This window comes from Neoarius graeffei, chromosome 1 (assembly GCF_027579695.1).
Source record: "Neoarius graeffei isolate fNeoGra1 chromosome 1, fNeoGra1.pri, whole genome shotgun sequence".
Classification (NCBI taxonomy): domain Eukaryota; kingdom Metazoa; phylum Chordata; class Actinopteri; order Siluriformes; family Ariidae; genus Neoarius; species Neoarius graeffei.
The window spans coordinates 103,837,857-103,857,223 of NC_083569.1; the positions used below are offsets into that span (position 1 = coordinate 103,837,857).

Sequence of the window (19,367 nt, forward strand, 5' to 3'; positions counted from 1 at the left end):
ACCCGTACAGTTCGCGCAGTGTTCGTGACATAAACGTAGTGCCTTGATCAGTCAGAATCTCTTTCGGGATTCTGACTCGGGAGATGACGCGGAAGAGTGCCTCTGCAATACTGCATGCTGAGATATTGCGCAGAGGCACGGCTTCCAGGTATCGCGTTGCATAATCCACCAGAACTAATATAAAGCGGTACCCTCGTGCTGACCGATCTAATGGCCCGACGAGATCCATCCCAATTCTCTCAAACGGGGTCTCGATTAACGGTAGAGGGCGCAAAGGCGCTTTTGGAATGGCCACTGGGTTTACTAACTGGCATTCGCGGCATGCCATACACCACCTACGGACATCGCCACGAATCCCCGGCCAATAGAATCGGGCCATTATTCGGGCTAGTGTTTTATCCTGCCCCAAGTGTCCAGCCATGGGATTAAAGTGAGCCGCCTGGAATACCAATTCCCGGCGGCTTTTCGGAATTTAAAGCTGCGTGACTCGCTCTTTAGTTTGAGTGTCCTGCGTCACTCGGTATAATCTATCCTTCATAATCGCGAAGTAGGGGAAGGACAGGGTGGCGTTTGGCTGGAGCGTTTGACCATCGATTACTCTCACTTGGTCAAACGCATGTCGCAGAGTTTCATCTCGTGACTGCTCTAATGGGAAATCCGCGAGGGATTCCCCAATAGAGAGAGGAGGAGCCGGCGGCTCCTCACTCTGACGCGGAGATGACGTAGACGGCTCTGTGACAGCTGCTCCCGCCAAGGCGACACCGGGACCTCCCCCTGTCAAATGGCAGGACCCACTCTCTACTAGGTGCATCATTAAACCCCGAAATCCCGGCCAATCAGTCCCCAAAATTATCGAGTGGGTAAGGCGAGGATTAACCACCGCCTTCACTATAAATTTTTCCCCTCTGAAAATAATGTGGACCAACACCAAAGGGTAGCTGTGAACATCCCCGTGCACACACAACACCTTCACCCCTTGTGCTCCCCAATGCCTCGTTTTGAACCAGGCTTTGGCGAATTGAGGTCTGATTACAACCAGAATCCACCAACGCCTGATATGTAGCCCCTTGGATACTCACCGGTATGCGATACGCTCCGGCCCGATCGAGGGCGGCCTCTGGCGCGTCGGGGATCCGAACCACCGTGCCCACTTCCATTGCTGTGCACTGCTGATGAAGGTGGCCCGGGTCCCCGCAGCGCCAGCAAACTGGCCCGGGCTTTCCCTCTGCACCGGTGATCTGGGGCTCACTCACCTGAGGTGGGGGAGAGACAGACACAGAAGGGAGAAACGGGAGGGCACCGCGGGTGCAGCGGGCCGGCTGGGGTGGTGCCGGCCCCCGCCTCCGTGGTGGGGGAATGGGGCGAGGACGGGACACAGGAGGAGAGGGAGAGAGAGAGAGAGAGAGAGAGAAGAGATGATGCCATCTGCTGTCCTGCCGCCGGGACAGCTGCCAGATGATCCTCCGCCAGCTCGACTGCCTGATCCAGTGACGCCGGGCGGTGGCACTGGACCCACTCCGCAGTTCCGGCTGGTAAGCGGGCGACGAACTGTTCCAGTACCACCTGGTCGACGATTCCCTCGGCGTCACGATTGTTGGCCCTCAGCCACCGCCAGCAGGCGTCCCGGAGCTGCTGGCCGAACGCGAACGGCCGGCCGACTTCCTCCAGTCGCAGCGCGCTGAAGCGCTGGCGCTGTTGCTCCGGTGTGCGCCCCACGCGCTGGAGGACGGCCCGGCGGAGGTCCGCGTAGGCCAGCCGGCGGTCGGCGGGGAGCTGTAGCACGGCCAGCTGTACCTCTCCCGTGAGCAGGGGGAGGAGGCGCGCCGTGCGCTGCTCCATCAGCCACCCCGAGGCTTCGGCGACCTGTTCAAACAACGTGCTGAACGCCTCGGGGTCGTCCTGCGGGCCCATCTTGGTGACAACAAGGAGAGACGGGCCCGCGGCTGGAGCGCTGGTGGACCCCGCCGATGTGAGGAGATGCCGGAACGCCTCGCGATCTTCCTGCTGGGCCAGCACCAGGGCTTCGAAGCGCTGCTCCTGCTCCTTTCGGAGCGTGACGAGTGCCTGGTGCTGGCTTTGCTGAGCCGTGGCGAGGGCGTGGACCAGATCGGCGAACGGGGAGGATTCCATGGGGCTGCTGGTTTGGTGCTCCACTGGCCCGGGTTTCGGCACCACTATAAAACTCCCTATGTGTGGGTGGAGCACAGAGGACGGCAGGACAGAGATCGGGTTTTATAATCTGGCTTTATTGCCACACTTTTCAGTTTAGCACGTCACTCGCACAGACACACACACAACCGGCGTCTGGTTCAGGGATGAGCTCCTTTCGCTCTCACTCTCCCTCCTCATATAGGGCGCGGTCACTGGGAAGACACACAAACACAGGTTAATTGCTCTCAGGTGTCGTGATTCTGCCACTTACCTTCCCTGACTCCGCCCTCCTGTCACAGACCGGCGCTTGACCACACCCCCACTGCCACACTTAGGTTTTCAAAATTGCATCTGAACAAACCACAAAAGTTCTGAAACAATATTCTTTCGACTAATGAGACCAAGATGGAGCTGTTTGGTCATCATGCACAGTGTGATGTGTGGCAACAAACACAGCATGTCACCATAAACCCCCTAGACCAAACCTTAAGTATGGTTAGCAGACAACAGTTTATTTCCTGCCACACACAGAAAATAAAAAAGAAAGAAACTTTATATGTGTTAGGTACAATGCCACCTAAGAAATGACTACCAAGCTAATATACGTAGCTATGTGGCATGGCCATGCAACACAATAATAACAAGCCATTGTAGAGTCTCATCTCATCTCATTATCTCTAGCTGCTTTATCCTTCTACAGGGTCGCAGGCAAGCTGGAGCCTATCCCAGCTGACTACGGGCGAAAGGCGGGGTACACCCTGGACAAGTCGCCAGGTCATCACAGGGCTGACACATAGACACAGACAACCATTCACACTCACATTCACACCTACGGTCAATTTAGAGTCACCAGTTAACCTAACCTGCATGTCTTTGGACTGTGGGGGAAACCGGAGCACCCGGAGGAAACCCACGCGGACACGGGGAGAACATGCAAACTCCACACAGAAAGGCCCTCGCCGGACCCGGGGCTCGAACCCAGGACCTTCTTGCTGTGAGGCGACAGTGCTAACCACTACACCACCGTGCCGCCCCCCCATTGTAGAGTGGGATGCACAAATATAAAATGAAGACACACATGCGTATAAAAAAGGTATCAAGAGGTGGGATATATTAGGTAGCAAGAGAACAGTCAGTTCTTGAAGTTGATGTGTTGGAAGCAGGAAAAATGGGCAATCATAAGGATCTGAGCGTTTTTGACAAGGGTCAAATTGTGATGGCTCGATGACTGGGTCTGAACCTCTCCAAAATGGCACATCTTGTGGGGTGTTCCCAGTATGCAGTGGTTAGTACCTACCAAAAGTGATCCAAGGAAGGACAACTGGTGAACCGGCAACAAGGTCATGGGTGTCAAAGGCTCATTGATTCACATGGGGCATAAAGGCTAGCCCAGATGGTCCAATCCCACAGAAGAGCGACTGTAGCACAAACTGCTGAAAAAGTTAATGCTGGCTAAAACAGAAAGGTGTCTTTGATGGTCTCTGGAATCCCACGAAATTCAAGGCATTTGTGGCAGCCATATTGTTCAGTTCATTTTGCCATGTTTTCTGGTCATTCAAAGCCTTTTTTATGTTTCAGAACACTCTTCTCTGCAGTAACTGCCTTAAGCTTAGTATCCTGCTCTGCAACTTGTTTCAGAAGATTCTCATATTTTGCATTGAGAAAGTTCAGAGACATTGGTTCAGAGACCACCCAATTGTTGGTTCAGAGACCACCCAATTGTTATTTAGGTCCTGATAAATAAAACCTTGAATTGAACAATAACACAGTTCCTATCACCCAAATTCATTTTTTTTCATTCTTTCTTTTTTTTAATTTGCTTGTTCTGACCCCTTTTCCTCATGGAATTCTACAAAAAGGCTCCACTGAAACAGTTTCTATTCACCTCTTTAACGTTTGCCAAAATATGCAAAAGTTATACGTTCTGTGACAAGAAGGTCTACAAAACAAAGGATGGCAAATTAAATACTAAAACACCATAACTGATCTTTAATAAAGCCACTACTGAATGTCCAAATTCTTTTTTGTCTAATTTTGAACAATATACGTAGCTATTTTTTTTTTTCATTTTCTCCATAACAACACATATTAAATGATGACCATCCCAGATTATCTTGTGGTGTTAAATTCTGTCTTAACCCTTCTGATTTACAATACTACACTGTAAAAAATGATTTGTTGTTTTAACTTAAAAAAGTTAGTGCAAGGGTTGCCTTAAGGGCTGCCTTAAAATTTTGAGTTCACTGAAATTAATATAGTAAGTTCACAACAATTTAACTTACTATGTGAATTCCAGTGAACTCAAAATTTTAAGGCAGCCCTTGCACTAACTTTTTTAAGTTAAAACAACAAATATTTTTTTACAGTGTACATCTACAAGTCATGGCATGAAACATGGCGGAGGTTTCATTGGAAAACACAAGCTTAACATCATGCCTGAATGATATATAACCAAAGACAGACATGCCAACATGTCGCCCCCGATGTTTGATTCCTGAGAAACTCGTATACAATGCTCAGGACTCCTGATATAATCTGTTTTATTCTTATAATATGGGTCATTTGATAAGGAAGAGATGATTCAGGGCAAAAAAATTCTGTGAACATTATTTTTGTGTTTTTTTTGCAGTGTGTCCCACGCATTATCTGTTATCTTTGGCTTGATCTAATGTGATGCAGTGATGCATTCACACAGGACTGAAAACACTGCATAGTGAAACTCATCTATTTTGTTTGATTTTCTTTCAGGAATGCCTTAACTGTTTTTTCCCCTCTCCAAATCCTCAGGTTGTAAGACATCTTTAGCTTTTGGGCTTAGTAACTGGTAACAGACATGGTCAGGTTAGATATGTACTTGAAGGGAAATTAATTTGCTTGTTGAGAGTTAATCATACTATGTTTTATGAATAAAAATGGTCCACGTTATACTTCTTATTTCTTATAAAGTGTGCCTCATTTCGTGATCACTTACTAAATGTTTTAATAAGCTAAATCAAACTGAAACTGGATTTATATAAATGCCATATTTCTTGTGTGAATGTCTCTGTGAACGATTTCCAAATAACTGAATTCATGTCCAGATCAGGGCGGCACAGTGGTGTAGTGGTTAGCGCTGTCGCCTCACAGCAAGAAGGCCTGGGTTCAAGCCCCGTGGCCGGCGAGGGCCTTTCTGTGCGGAGTTTGCATGTCCTCCCCGTGTCCGCGTAGGTTTTCTCCGGGTGCTCCGGTTTCCCCGCAGTCCAAAGACATGCAGGTTAGGTTAACTGGTGACTCTAAATTGACTGTAGGTGTGAATATGAGTGTGAATGGTTGTCTGTGTCTATGTGTCAGCCCTGTGATGACCTGGCAACTTGTCCAGGGTGTATCCTACCTTTCTCCCATAGTCAGCTGGGATAGGCTCCAGCTTGCCTGCGGCCCTGAAGAACAGGATAAAGCGGCTACAGATAATGAGATGAGATGAGATGTTCCCTGGCCAGAAATTGAACAGTGGGGTGGGCCTGGGGAAAACTGGGTGGGTAAAGATTTGAAAAGAAATGCCAAATGCCAGCAGTCACTGGAAAGAGCTTAAATGGTTGCAAAAAGTGTTCAACGTCAGCCTGATTTTGACAATTTTGTTCCTTTTCTGTGACATGTTCCTTCATGGCCATGATCGAGAATTTCTTGACCCTCCTCTCTGACGTCACTCAAGCATATGAATTGGACAGGGTCCAACTTGTAATTTATTGAAGGAATGATGACTGTGATTGCTGAAACTGACATGATGGCTAATATGAGAGATGATAATGGCTGAAACTGACATGGTGACTAACATGAAAAGACAAAAATATCATGTAATCTGATGCTGGCATAAGCCTACTTGTGGCCCAATTCACTTCAGTTCACAACACATTGTATTGTCATCACAAATGTTTCCTGTAGTTACAACTCGAGCAGATAAAATCAACACATTTCAGGACCTTCACCAAACTTTAGGCTTAACATGAACACAACAAAGAAGCTTTCACAAAATGCACTGAGGTTTGCAGAATAATAAATTTCAACGAAATCTGGCAGCTGAGCATATCACACCAATGAAATTAAATCCTGCTGTTTTATAATGCTGTTAAGCTAACTCAAATGGATTGTTTTTTTTTTTTTGCAACTTTTCTTATTAAATCTTACTAGTGGCAGCTTAATTGTTAATATTTGCAGGCCTATCATGTCAAACCTAACTTTTTTTTAATGAATTCAAAACATAATGCTACCCATAGTTATATAGGATTAGGATGTTAAACTGTGAGGGAACATCTACAAATCACAATTTTTTATTTATTCTTATTTATTTCAAGCAGTTAATTTGTCTTGTTCTTTTAGCATACAAAATTGGTCATTTTAAGCATTTAGTTCTTGCAAACATATCTACCAAAAAAGTAAGAAAACATAGTTTGAAATTAATTAAATGCCTAGAAATATCACAAGTTTAATAATCTTATATTTGGTTTATTATAATCTTGTAATAGAAAGTACTAGATAAAAGTGACTATATTCAAGATATTTTTATTGGTAAGATTTGCAGGGAAGCCCTCGTATTCTGACTGACTGAAAAGGAAACCAGGCCTATTTTAATTCCTATGATAAAAGATACACAACCACAATGCTTAAAGTGCTTTATTGCGATTAAAAAATGACTGTTTTGAATTCCAACATGTATTCCTAAATGAACCGCAGTTTTGCTCTTCAAATTTCAGATGAGTGTGATTTCCACTCTGACAGTGCAAGAGACAGAAACTGAATAACATTTTATTTTATTATATCCCCTGACAACAGTGTATATGAGTGACAGGTGGGAAAAGTATGGTGTGGCTGAGAGGTAAATAAACACTTTATTGAATGAGCCTGCTACACAGCTGCACATTGCACAGAAAAGTTTACACTGGTTGCTGAGCAAGGTCAATCATAATGATTCTTAAATTTACTACTCTGGGAGAGCTCTTTTTTGATTATGCCCGCCAGCTTGACTTTAGTCGGCAGGAGCATCATGATTTCACTATGTCCGTCCATCTGTCCGTCCAGAGCTCACACAACTTTTTAACAGTTAAAATTGACCTACATGCACCAAATTTAATTTTGGGGTCTATCTGGGGATGACATACCGGTAGCATGAGTTCAAATGGCGGTGAGATTGACCTATATTTGACCTACTTTTCACTGGGTCAGAAGTCAGGAAATATGAACTCACATAACTTTTTGGGTGTTGATATTGATGCTCAGCCACCAAATACGGTTTGTAGGTTTGCCTAGGGAACTTTTTGGGTGTTATTATCCATCCACACCCACCAAAGGTGATTCAAGATTCATGCAACTTTTAACTGGGTCATAGATTTGAAAATATGAACTTGCATAACGTTTTAGTGAATCACACTGGATGTGACCCACAGACATTCAGGAAATTTTCCAAAAGCAACAATTACATTCTCTATCAAACTGCTCAGTCAGGGGCATCTTTGCTCCTTTGGACACATATCTAGTTTTGTGATGAATGTTAAGAAAACTGGAGTGTAATATACCTCGTTAAAATGTGCTTTTTTGGATGGGCCAGCCCTCCAAATGTGTGGGCTTCTCCTGTACACTGTAAAAACTGGGATTTGGGTTAATTAATATTTAATCAATAAATAATAGTAACCTGTAAATAATAATAATAAAAAAACACTTCATGCAGTTTGGAATCACATTGAGCTGAATTCAACCAACTTGAATGATTTAATAATTGCATTTTACTCAGTTTTTGCTTGAATAAAATCAGCTGTGAAGAAATGAGTATAATTTAATTGCATTTTCGTGTGAAAGTCAAAGATGCAGGAAATCGATCAATTTTATTCATTGAGAGGTATTTACTTTTAATCACTTTACACTTCTGGCCAAGGCAATTTATGTCACACTCTTCAGTATTTCATGGACTGCCATTTTCCTAAAGGTAAGACAATTATTATTAGCTGAGGAACAATTTGTAACCAGGTTGCGTAGTTGAACATTGTTTTGTCTCATCTCATCTCATTATCTCTAGCCGCTTTATCCTTCTACAGGGTCGCAGGCAAGCTGGAGCCCATCCCAGCTGACTACGGGCGAAAGGCGGGGTACACCCTGGACAAGTCGCCAGGTCATCGCAGGGCTGACACATAGACACAGACAACCATTCACACTCACATTCACACCTACGGTCAATTTAGAGTCACCAGTTAACCTAAACTGCATGTCTTTGGACTGTGGGGGAAACCGGAGCACCCGGAGGAAACCCATGCGGACACGGGGAGAACATGCAAACTCCGCACAGAAAGGCCCTCGCCGGCCCCGGGGCTCGAACCCAGGACCTTCTTGCTGTGAGGTGACAGCGCTAACCACTACACCACCGTGCCGCCCACATTGTTTTGTGTTACTGTTAATTTAAAGTAGTTCTAGAATTTGAAAATCGCCTTTGCATGTAACGATGAATATTTGTAGTATATTACAAAAAAAATCACTAAAAAATGTTTATCCGTTATGATTTTATAGAGGATTTTCTGCGATAGCCCACGAGCAAAACATCGCGCCGCGATCACGTGACCGATGACGTAGTAAATTGACAAGCTAGACAGCTCACTGCCTGTACATACTGTGACTGTGAGTGACAATTCGCAGATCTACGGATTATTTCCACTGTATACGATGGTAAAAAAGTGTGTAGTGAAAGTTCATTATGTCTACCTATTGAAACTATTCTTTAAATTCGTTTCTTAAGACAAGGATTTTTTTAAGATGTTACCTTGACAGTTTCGGCGATAAACTTCAAAGCGCGCCTCAAGATTCTCCCATGGACTATAAAAAACACTTTTCCCTTTACACTCACCAGCATAAATGTGCGCACTAGCCTTCAACTAGCACCAGTCTGTCCTCGTCCGCTTTACTTGCCGGTTCCACTCAGCGAGATCGTATCCATTATTCTTATCAGGATCAGGGAACTGATGCAGAGATACTCCGTCTTTGTTGGTTTTAGAACAGCTGTACGTGACACACTTTTTTACCATTCTTTAAATTCGTTTCTTAAGACAAGGATTTTTTAAGATGTTACCTGGCCAGCAGGAGTTTTCCCGGTGGGCTGGTGGTTCAGTGTGGGCCGGCGGAGAAAAAAAAAAAAAAAAAGCAGTTGCGCGCTGGCCTTTAATATGATAAGCAATGTTAACAGTTTCTTTAAGAAACTGTTAACATTGCTTATTACAGTTAACATTGCTTATTATACAGTTGCGCGCTGGCCTTTAATATGATAAGCAATGTTAACAGTTTCTTAAAGAAACTGTTAACATTGCTTATCATATTAAAGGCCAGCGCGCAACTGTTTTTTTTTTTTTTCTCCGCCGGCCCACACTGAACCACCGGGAAAACTCCCGCTACTCCCGATGGCCAGTCCGTGTGTGGGCCGGTGGTTCAGTGTGGGCCGGTGGAGAAAAAAAAAAAAACAGTTGCGCGCTGGCCTTTAATATGATAAGCAATGTTAACAGTTTCTTTACTGTTAACATTGCTTATCATATTAAAGGCCAGCGCGCAACTGTAATAAGCAATGTTAACTGTAATAAGCAATGTAATAAGCAATGTTAACTGTAATAAGCAATGTTAACAGTTTCTTAAAGAAACTGTTAACATTGCTTATCATATTAAAGGCCAGCGCGCAACTGCTTTTTTTTTTTTTTTTCTCCGCCGGCCCACACTGAACCACCGGCCCACCGGGAAAACTCCCGCTGGCCAGGTAACATCTTAAAAAATCCTTGTCTTAAGAAACGAATTTAAAGAATGGTAAAAAAGTGTGTCGCGTACAGCTGTTCTAAAACCAACAAAGACGGAGTATCTCTGCATCAGTTCCCTGATCCTGATAAGAATAATGGATACGATCTCGCTGAGTGGAACCGGCAAGTAAAGCGGACGAGGGCAGACTGGTGCTAGTTGAAGGCTAGTGCATATATTTATACTGGTGAGTGTAAAGGGAAAAGTGGTTTTTATAGTCCATGGGAGAATCTTGAGGCGCGCTTTGAACGAGCTTCCCGAACCTTTAGGACAATTAAAGGGTTCTTTAAACAAGAACTAGACGATCCCTGGACGAGTTCCTGCTTTGCACTTCTACGATACAGCCGTGACTGTCCCCATTCAGGCCCGCATTTTTCTTCTCCCCAAGCTCCGAACGCACACAAAGCAGACTTTGACAGCTGCAGTCATTTCCGTGTTGTTGGAAAGGCCGCTTGAACGCCATCGGTTCGCCCCAAATATACTGCCGATCACGACGCACATTTCGGCCCAGACCTCTGATTTAGTAGAAAAAATGTTGTGCATCGACTCACCTCGACTGGAACACGATTCACTTTCGTCTTCAGACGCAATTTCGTCTGAATAATCGCTGTCTGATTCATTCATTTCGCTTGTGTTTATACTGGATGCTGCCATCCTGGTCAATTTACTACGTCATCGGTCACGTGACTCCCGACTGGGATTTCTAGGAAATGCTTCCCAGAAGCTCGGTTTTGTCGCTCAAATACACCCCTTTGATGGGGAAATTTTTTATTTTTAATTTGCATACATTGAATATATCCCCTTATACTACATTTTCATCAATAGTGGGTTCTAAAATTCTAGAACTACTTTAACTGGTGACTCTAAATTGACCGTAGGTGTGAATGTGAGTGTGAATGGTTGTCTGTGTCTATGTGTCAGCCCTGTGATGACCTGGCGACTTGTCCAGGGTGTACCCCGCCTCTCGCCCGTAGTCAGCTGGGATAGGCTCCAGCTTGCCCGCGACCCTGTAGAACAGATAATGAGATGAGATGAGATCTAAAATCGACTACAGCGCTTATAATATTCCCACCTCACAGATACAGCGTTCAGTCCTGAGCTTGGGTTAATACGTGTGTAGTTTTACACGTACTCCCCATGTTTGTGTGGGTTTTCTCTGGGTTCTCTGGTTTCCTCCTAGTACCGTCCAAAACATGCATGTAGGTGGACTGGTTAAGCTAAATTACACATAGCTGTGAAGGAGTGTGTGAATGACTGTGTGCATGGTGTCCTGTGATGGACTGGCCTTCTCATGCCTTGCGCTCAGTGTTGCCAGGACAGGTTCTGGATCCAGGACCAGGATAAAGCACTTACTTTGGATGAAAGAAGAAAGCTTGTTCATATGACAAAGTTCAAGAGATTAAAGAATTGTCCACCTTGCTGAAAAGTACAATACAGTCCAGAGGTGTCCATAAATGCCGGTGACCGGCAGTTTTCTCTGCCTACACAGACGGTCTGCGCCGGCTACTTGATCCCAGAAAAAAAAAAAAATGCCTTTCAATATTCAAGCGATTTATATCATCTCCGCTGCCCATAATTTGCTGCAAAGCCAATTATTCCACCATGATATCGTCTTCGATTCAGGTCTTGCATGACTGGAAGCGGCGCCATATTTGTTGATCGATTCTCGCGCTCTGATTGACTGAGCCAGACCATGTGGCCACGCTGTAGTGTATGTAGTTATGTTACAGAGCCAGGCAGCATACTACAGAGGGTAACTGAGAAAGCCAAGCACACACACACACACACATCTGGAGGGAAATTTCATACAGTGGTGCATGAAAGTTTGTGAACCCTTTGGAATTTTCTATATTTCTGCATAAATATGACCTAAAACATCATCAGATTTTCACACAAGTCCTAAAAGTAGATAAAGAGAACCCAGTTAAACAAATGAGACAGAATATTATACTTGGTCATTTATACAATGATACAAATATTATACTTGGTCCAGTACAATGTCTGTTGTTGCCCAAATGAGGATGGGTTCCCTTTCTTCCTCATGTCATCTGAGGGAGTTTTTCCTTGCCACCGTCGCCACAGGCATGCTCATTGGGGATAGATTAGGGATAAAATTAGCTCATATTTTAAGTCATTCAAATTCTGTAAAGCTGCTTTGCGACAATATTTATTGTTAAAAGCGCTAAACAAATAAACTTGACTTGACTTGGCATTGAGGTCATAACTCTTGAAGATATTGTACTGGACTACCCTATATTTGGAGGGGTTTCTAATATACTGACCCCCACATGTATGTAAATATGAAGTACAAAGAATTAGAAAGACCCTTCAGTATAATGCAGTTCAGTACAACACCAGATTTAACTATTACCGCAGTAATCAGCATATAGTGGAATGTACAAATTTCTGACAATATCAACAAAAACTGAACATTATAACCTTAAATGATTAAAGCAAGATGGCCTTTCAATTTCATAAAACTGGTCAAATTTAGTTCCCTCTGAAATTTGATCATTGTGATGTTCGTTTATTTCTGCAATATCGAAAAAAAAAAAAACACAGGCTATTCTGTGGCTGGGAAGTTATTTAATTTCAAGGGACTCCCAAGCAAATAATGTGCATGAAATCCAGTGGCGTGCACAGATAGACACGAGGTGGTGCTCAAGCACTTGCCCCTCTGCCCTCTGTCCAAAAAAGTGCCCTTTTGAATTTTTTTTTTTACAGTTTACTGAGGCCAATGTCGACATGATCTTTTAGAAAAGCCGCGGCATTCAAAGCGTGTGTGAAAATAATGTCCCGATGTGTGCCCCCTCCGCACACACACCGGACCTCTGTCTCTCTTGCTCTGTCACGCGAACAAGCGTGCAGTGCATTCAATGTGAGGTTGCAGCAGCATAGCGTCCTGGAAGCCACGGCCTTGTCGTAGCGCAGACAACACATCGGGCAGTCAGTCAGCTCTTCCCCTGCCCCACCAGCCAGGTAACACATGAATCGAGTGAAAATGTATTGTTTGTCCTCTAAGCCCAAGCTGTAATTATTTTGTCGTGAAGTAGCCCGTCGCATACAGAAACAACTGCACATAAGTATTATATTTTTTGCTAGACCATTTTCAGATTTAGGAAAACAAAAATTTATTTTTCTATTTTGTTCAACTAGAGATTCCTGGCAAAGTCAAAAAGCCTTGATGTAATAAATTAACATTAAGTGGTTGTTTTACACCTTTAAAAACTAAAACAGGTCAGTGGCAACCCAAACACAAGAGGAGAGTTAAATCTCAGACTTTTATAATAAGGTGTTCCACATGCGCAAAAAAGTGCCCTTTTTCCCCCCCAGAGCACTTGCCCCCCAAAATGTCTGTGCACGCCACTGATGAAATTGCTCACTTCACGCAGTTAGGTAGACAGAGGAAGTCTGTGTGCACATACGCAGGTTTATCTTCTTTTGGGTTTTATGGCAGTTGGCATCCACAGTGTTGCACTACTGCCATCTATAGGTTTACCTTTGACTGTGCACTGACAGTTACATCATTCTGTTGCTCAACAAACAACTGATCGCACCAAGGTGCTCGCTGACCGCCGATATTTCTTAGTTTGGTCCTGCATTTCCTTTCCTTCGCAATATAATGTCTTTTTTTCTCACTTTCCGTTACTGTAGTCGGTCTTTCGCATTTCATTCGTGTCATGTTATGTGCAAAATTGTTTTGTGTTTTAGCGACATCCGCTGGTCATTTTAACATGGCAGTACAGCCAGTTTCTGCTTGCCTAAAGGGACTCTAGTTCATTGGTTTAGAGAGGTCATGTGATAAGGAAACTACTTTCAGTTCAGCCATTTTTGTCAGATCGTAAACAGGAGAGCATGTTGGTGTATCAATGTTGTATCCCATGCCATCTGCTTGTTTAAAGCCTTGGGAAAGCATTGCTTGTAATGTTGTTAAGATAACGTTAAGCATTAGACGTATATGTGTATTTTGTAGATTGGTGCACTTTGCACGTGTTGTGACGCTGTGTAACATAAGCAGCTCACCCTACCGTGTTACAAGGTTCAACGTTGTAATATGCTATGTAAAATAAGCAGTCTTACACTCAAGAAATGTGTACTTACATATAAACTTTATTTAGATTATTTACACCATTTGTGTATGAGAAATGTACGATTTGTACCAAGTATTTAGACTAAAGGAAGCTTTATTTTGTGTTAAGTTTCACAGACTCAATGTTTAGGAAGCTGTGATGGTCAAGACAATTCAGAGTAAAGGAGACAACTTTATTCCCGCATCTGGCTCATTATTCAACACTGAATATTGACTGTTTACCTATCTGTCGAATCATGCCCACCTACACACACGCTTAGAGGACAGAATAATTCGCATCTTCCATTTTTTCTCTCCTGTTTCAAATTTGTATCCCACAATGCCTTGAGCAAATGGAGAAAGCCCACCACATGATGCATGATGTAGTATCTTGAATTGGGTCATGGTGAAGCAGGAAAAAATAGCAGAGAATTTAGGGCCATGTGGCCTTAAATTCATTAATTGTTCTGTTTTTTAAAAAACTATTAAAATTAGAAGTCTGTGATTCGAATTCAGTAGCTTTTGGTCCACTAAACAAAAATAATTGGGTGTCAGGGAAAATTCTTTTTATGACCTACACCTGAAAAATCTGAAAGGCAGTCTACCTTTAAGAAGCCCTTGAGTGGATATAAATTATTTAAAAAGGCATATAATTATTTCATACTGTTTCTAGAGAGCATCACAGGCTAACATTACCACCGGTAGATTTAAGTAATAACAGAATGATATTACAACAGTTTGATCACAAAATCCCGAAAATAAAAAGAGTAAACTTTGTACTCATTGAAGGATACCTTGAGTAGGATGGCCTACAAATTCAACCCCATGGTTCCTCCCTGGGATTGGAAGAAGTTCAGAAGCCTGGGAGCGTATTCATCCAGCTTGGACATGAACTTTGATTCCAGGTGCACCATTGTGATTCTATGAAACTCATTCTGGATCTGCATTTAAATAACCCAGGAACCTCTGAGAGAAGAGTTAAACTTGTAAGACATCATTACAGTAGGGCCAGCCTTAAAAAATTATTTGTTGGTGGTAACCCAGTTGGGTGTTAAAAATAAATAAATAAATAAATAAAAATTGTGGGTGAAACATTTGTTGTAAAGAGAAAAAGAAAAAAAAAAACTTTTAGGCCTGCCAAATGGCCCCTATCGTTCACCGTACCCGTATTGACTGTTGCCAAAACAAATACGTGTCATGCCTAGTGACTGGTCCATTTGACACAGTGAAAAGAAAGCTGCTGTCTCATTGGTTGTTCAGTGTGTTTGCTAAAATGCTGTCCAACAACCATGCCAACTGCAAGTTGTTTTTAATACCTATAGCAGTGAATAATAACACTAAAATATGCAATAAAGTGGTGTGCATTGATTGTTCTAAAACTTTCAAAAGTGTGTTCATAGAAAATGTAGACAAATATCAGATATTTGTATAGACGAGGATGCTGATCTAAGCAGGCCCGGCCCTTACCAATTTGACACCCTAGGCAAGATTTTAGGTGGCGCCCCCTCCCCAACACCAGTTAAAGCCACTGATAGTGTATCTATACTAACAAGAAATGGAATAGCTTTGTCTTAAAACATTCTTTTATTTAAACAAAAAAATTGCACGTTCAAAATACTTAATTAAAGGCATTAAATAAAGAAATTGCACATTCAAAATATTTAATACTGAATTAAAGAAACAAATACAAAATATTAACTGAATATATGAAACATAATATAAATGGCTTACATAAAGTATTACATTTACAGTACTCCCAAAATAAAAAATGTAAACAAGTGTTGTAATTCATAAATGCAATAAAAATAAGGCATTGCACAAAATAAGATATTAAAGAAACCAGTGTGCATGAAAAATACAAGGATTTAAATAAAAATAAAAAAAATATAAAATTGTGATATTAAAAAGACCTCTAGTGGTGTTTTTTGGTACTGCCTTCAACTTCAACTATTGAAAAACTAAATGTAGGGGGGGGGAATAAAAACTGTTGATATGTAACTATATGTGTATATGTTGATATTGAATATAGTACAAGGGAAATACTAGTTTTACTATATGTTGATATGTTGTGCTGCTTTCCTATTTTTTTTTCTCAGCACTTTGATGTCTGTCCTGTCTCTGTCCACGTATGGGAGAGTGAAAAACGTAATTTCAGCTCCTTTGTATGACTGGTGCATGTGAGGAAATTGACAATAAAATTAGCAGAAGGCAAATAATTAGTTAACTGATATAGCATGTGAGAATGCCAAGTTATGCTCTAACATTAATTATGTACGCTGATATAATGTTATCCATTGCTTTGCTGCATAGCCTAGAAAACAAGTGGTTAATGACGTTATCAATCATGGTTTTGCAACAGAAAAATAATATCGACATCATCTTTACTGAGTGTGACATTACTTCTGTCTTTGTCGCGTTTTTCCTCCTCTTCTTTCCTTTTCTTTCTCCCCTGGGCTCCTGACAATTTTGGACGTTTTGACATTTTTTCAGCTTGCATTAAAGCACGACCATCCTCCCCAAGTAGTAGTCTAGCATATGTAAAGCCTGGTCGGACGAGAGGGGGCGCCTTGGGAAAGTAACAGGTCTATTAATGATAATAATAATAATTATTATTATTATTATTATTATTATTATTATTATTATTATTTACTGAATTCCTCACCACCCGCTCGGTGAGTTGCTTTTGTGTCTTCTTCCTTTACAGGAGAGAAAGTGTGCCATTTATGCTATTTGTAAAGAGAACACATCTGAGTGCTTGTTTCGTTTCCCTGCAGTCTTGACGCACTGAGATTGTTTCTTGTTTTCAACGCGTTTATTATATTTTCCTCCAGGAAGCTCTTCGCAACATGGTTGCTTGAATGAGCTGCTAAACTGTCATTTTAATGAGAACACAGATCAACAAAGCAACTTTGTTTTATTTTTTAAAAAAAAAACGTTCCAGGCACCATTGGAATATCTCGCTGCGAAACGTGTTCGGTGCATAAAAGACCTTTACTTCAGCCCAGACTGCTCAACGACACCGACAGACTGCTCCAAGTGCAGCCATATTCAAAACAAGCAACAGATCTATGTCAGTTATCTACGTTATGCAAAAACACTCTTTAGCCAACAACACTTAGGCTATTACATGGCCAAAACAGAGAATAGCCGCGGATGCGCACTTGCGCGCCCGAAGACACACTTTAGGGCCCTGTCACACTACGACGTTCTCACCAGCGTTCGAGTAACGTGTTGCGAAACGCAGAGGAACGTCGAGAACGTTAGAAAAAAGTTACAAGAAAGTTAGACGAGCGTCGGCAAACGTTGGGGAACGTCGAGGGACGTCGGCGAACGCTGAGGGTGAAAAATAGTTTTGGGTGTGCACAAAAATTCAGGACGTTCTATCAAAACGCTACTTACACGTTAGAGGAACGTTACACGAAAGTTTGCGGGCGTTACTCGAACGTTACTCGAAAGTCAGGACGTTCCCTGGACGCTAGGCGGACGCTGGCCCATCAGGGTCGAGTGTCCAGCGCGTGCCTAGCGCTTGGGTAACGCTTGCCTAACGCCTGTGTAACGTCCATCGAACGTCTGTCCAGCATGTCGCCAACGTTTTTCAGCGTTCGTCAGCGTTCGCCGAGCGTTCTTAACGCTCATGTAACGCTCTTTCAACATCTTTCTAACGTCTGTCAGCGTTCTGAATTTTTCCAGCGTCTGTGTAACGTCCAGAACATTACCTGGACGCAAGGCAGACGCTACCCAAATGCTATGATAACGCTATCAAAGCGCTGTGGACGCTATGAGAACGCTAGGTTTTGCTGCTATTTTGGACCACAAACGTCGCCTGACACTGAGGGAACGTTGGCTGAGCGTTACCCAAGCGTTACAAGAACGTTACAACATCGTTGACCTAGAAACTTAATTTGAAGAACGTCGACGTTCCCCGGCGTTTCTCAAATTTTTAAAAACGCAACCAAACGTCGAACAAAACGCTATAGTGTGACAGGGCCCATAGACAGGGCGAACCACTGTTGAGCGCTTATTGTTTCATGATTAACAACCACCACCCCACCCCACTTTTTTTGACAAATCGCACCCTGACTACATGCTTTGCTGTACAATTAAATTAGGCTAAGACATTATAATGCTGACTCGTTTTCAGAATAGTGGAAGTCATAATTTTTCTCCCCCCGTTTCTGCGCCCCTGGATGGACGCAGCGCCCTTAGCATTTGCTTATATTGCCTATGCCACGGGCCGGCTCTGGATCTAAGTCACGTACATGTTTTCATTCATACACATGGTACAAGGGGGAATGCAAGACCTACTGCCAGTGCTGATGAACTTGAGATTGACTTGACTTCTTAAGTTTCACATTTAACTCTGTAGTTGAGATGCAATAACTGCTTCAGTTTTACTTTTTGCAGATATTACAATGTCATGTTGTATGTTATAGGTTTGTGACATTTGATACTTTAAAGTGATATATTTCTGTGTCAGACATTGATTTTTTTTTTTTCTGGCCCTATGTAGTGTTAGAAAGATTATTGAAGTTATTCAGTGCAGATCTATAGTTTGTGACATTATATTAAATGGAGGGTTTGATTTAGATATCGAACTGTGTGTTGTGTGTCACATGTAAGTGACAGTTTGATACTTAAAGTAGTTCTAGAATTTTAGAACCCACTGTTGATGAAAATGTAGTATAAGGGTATATATTCAATGTATGCAAATTAAAAATAAAAAAAATTTCCCCATCAAAGGGGTGTATTTGAGCGACAAAACCGAGCTTCTGGGAAGCATTTCCTAGAAATAACAGTCGGGAGTCACGTGACCGATGACGTAGTAAATTGACCAGGATGGCAGCATCCAGTATAAACACAAGCGAAATGAGTGAATCAGACAGCGGAGGCCATTTGGCGAAGGGAGGAGACGATAGAGAGTCTGTTGAGAGTAGCTGTATATTTATTCTCTGATCAGATTAAGGCTGGTTTTGCGTTATTTCTGTGCAGGTAATTTGTGTTGGAGCGCATTAGCTGGAAGTGAAAGCCAAAATCCAAGTGGAGGACGAGTGGGCAAGTTTTCGTTTACTTTATTAGTTTTTTGAGTTGTTTTGGTAGAGCGGGGGTGTAGGTCCGACGGCTGTCGGCTGGCCTGCACTCCTGCTTTATTTCATTCTTTTGCCCACATCGCTTCACTATGGAGGAGGCTGAAAATGAGGAAGGAGGGGAGGTACGAGCTGAATCTCAGAGTGATACGCGGGCTAACTTTTGGAGCAATGAGGGGAACAGGCAAGTCGCTGACCGGAGAAAAAGGAGGATGGAGGGAGGAGGAGGGAGCCCCATAAGTAAGGGGAGAAAGGTTGAGGGGGAAGAGTTT

At 42.8% G+C, this 19,367-nt stretch overlaps 1 pseudogene; it reads right to left on the bottom strand.

The window, feature by feature from the left end:
* LOC132890071 (desmoglein-2-like protein) overlaps positions 1-10,566 on the bottom strand; it is a 35,125-nt pseudogene extending 24,559 nt beyond the window's left edge.
* Between the last annotated feature and the right edge of the window lie 8,801 nt (positions 10,567-19,367).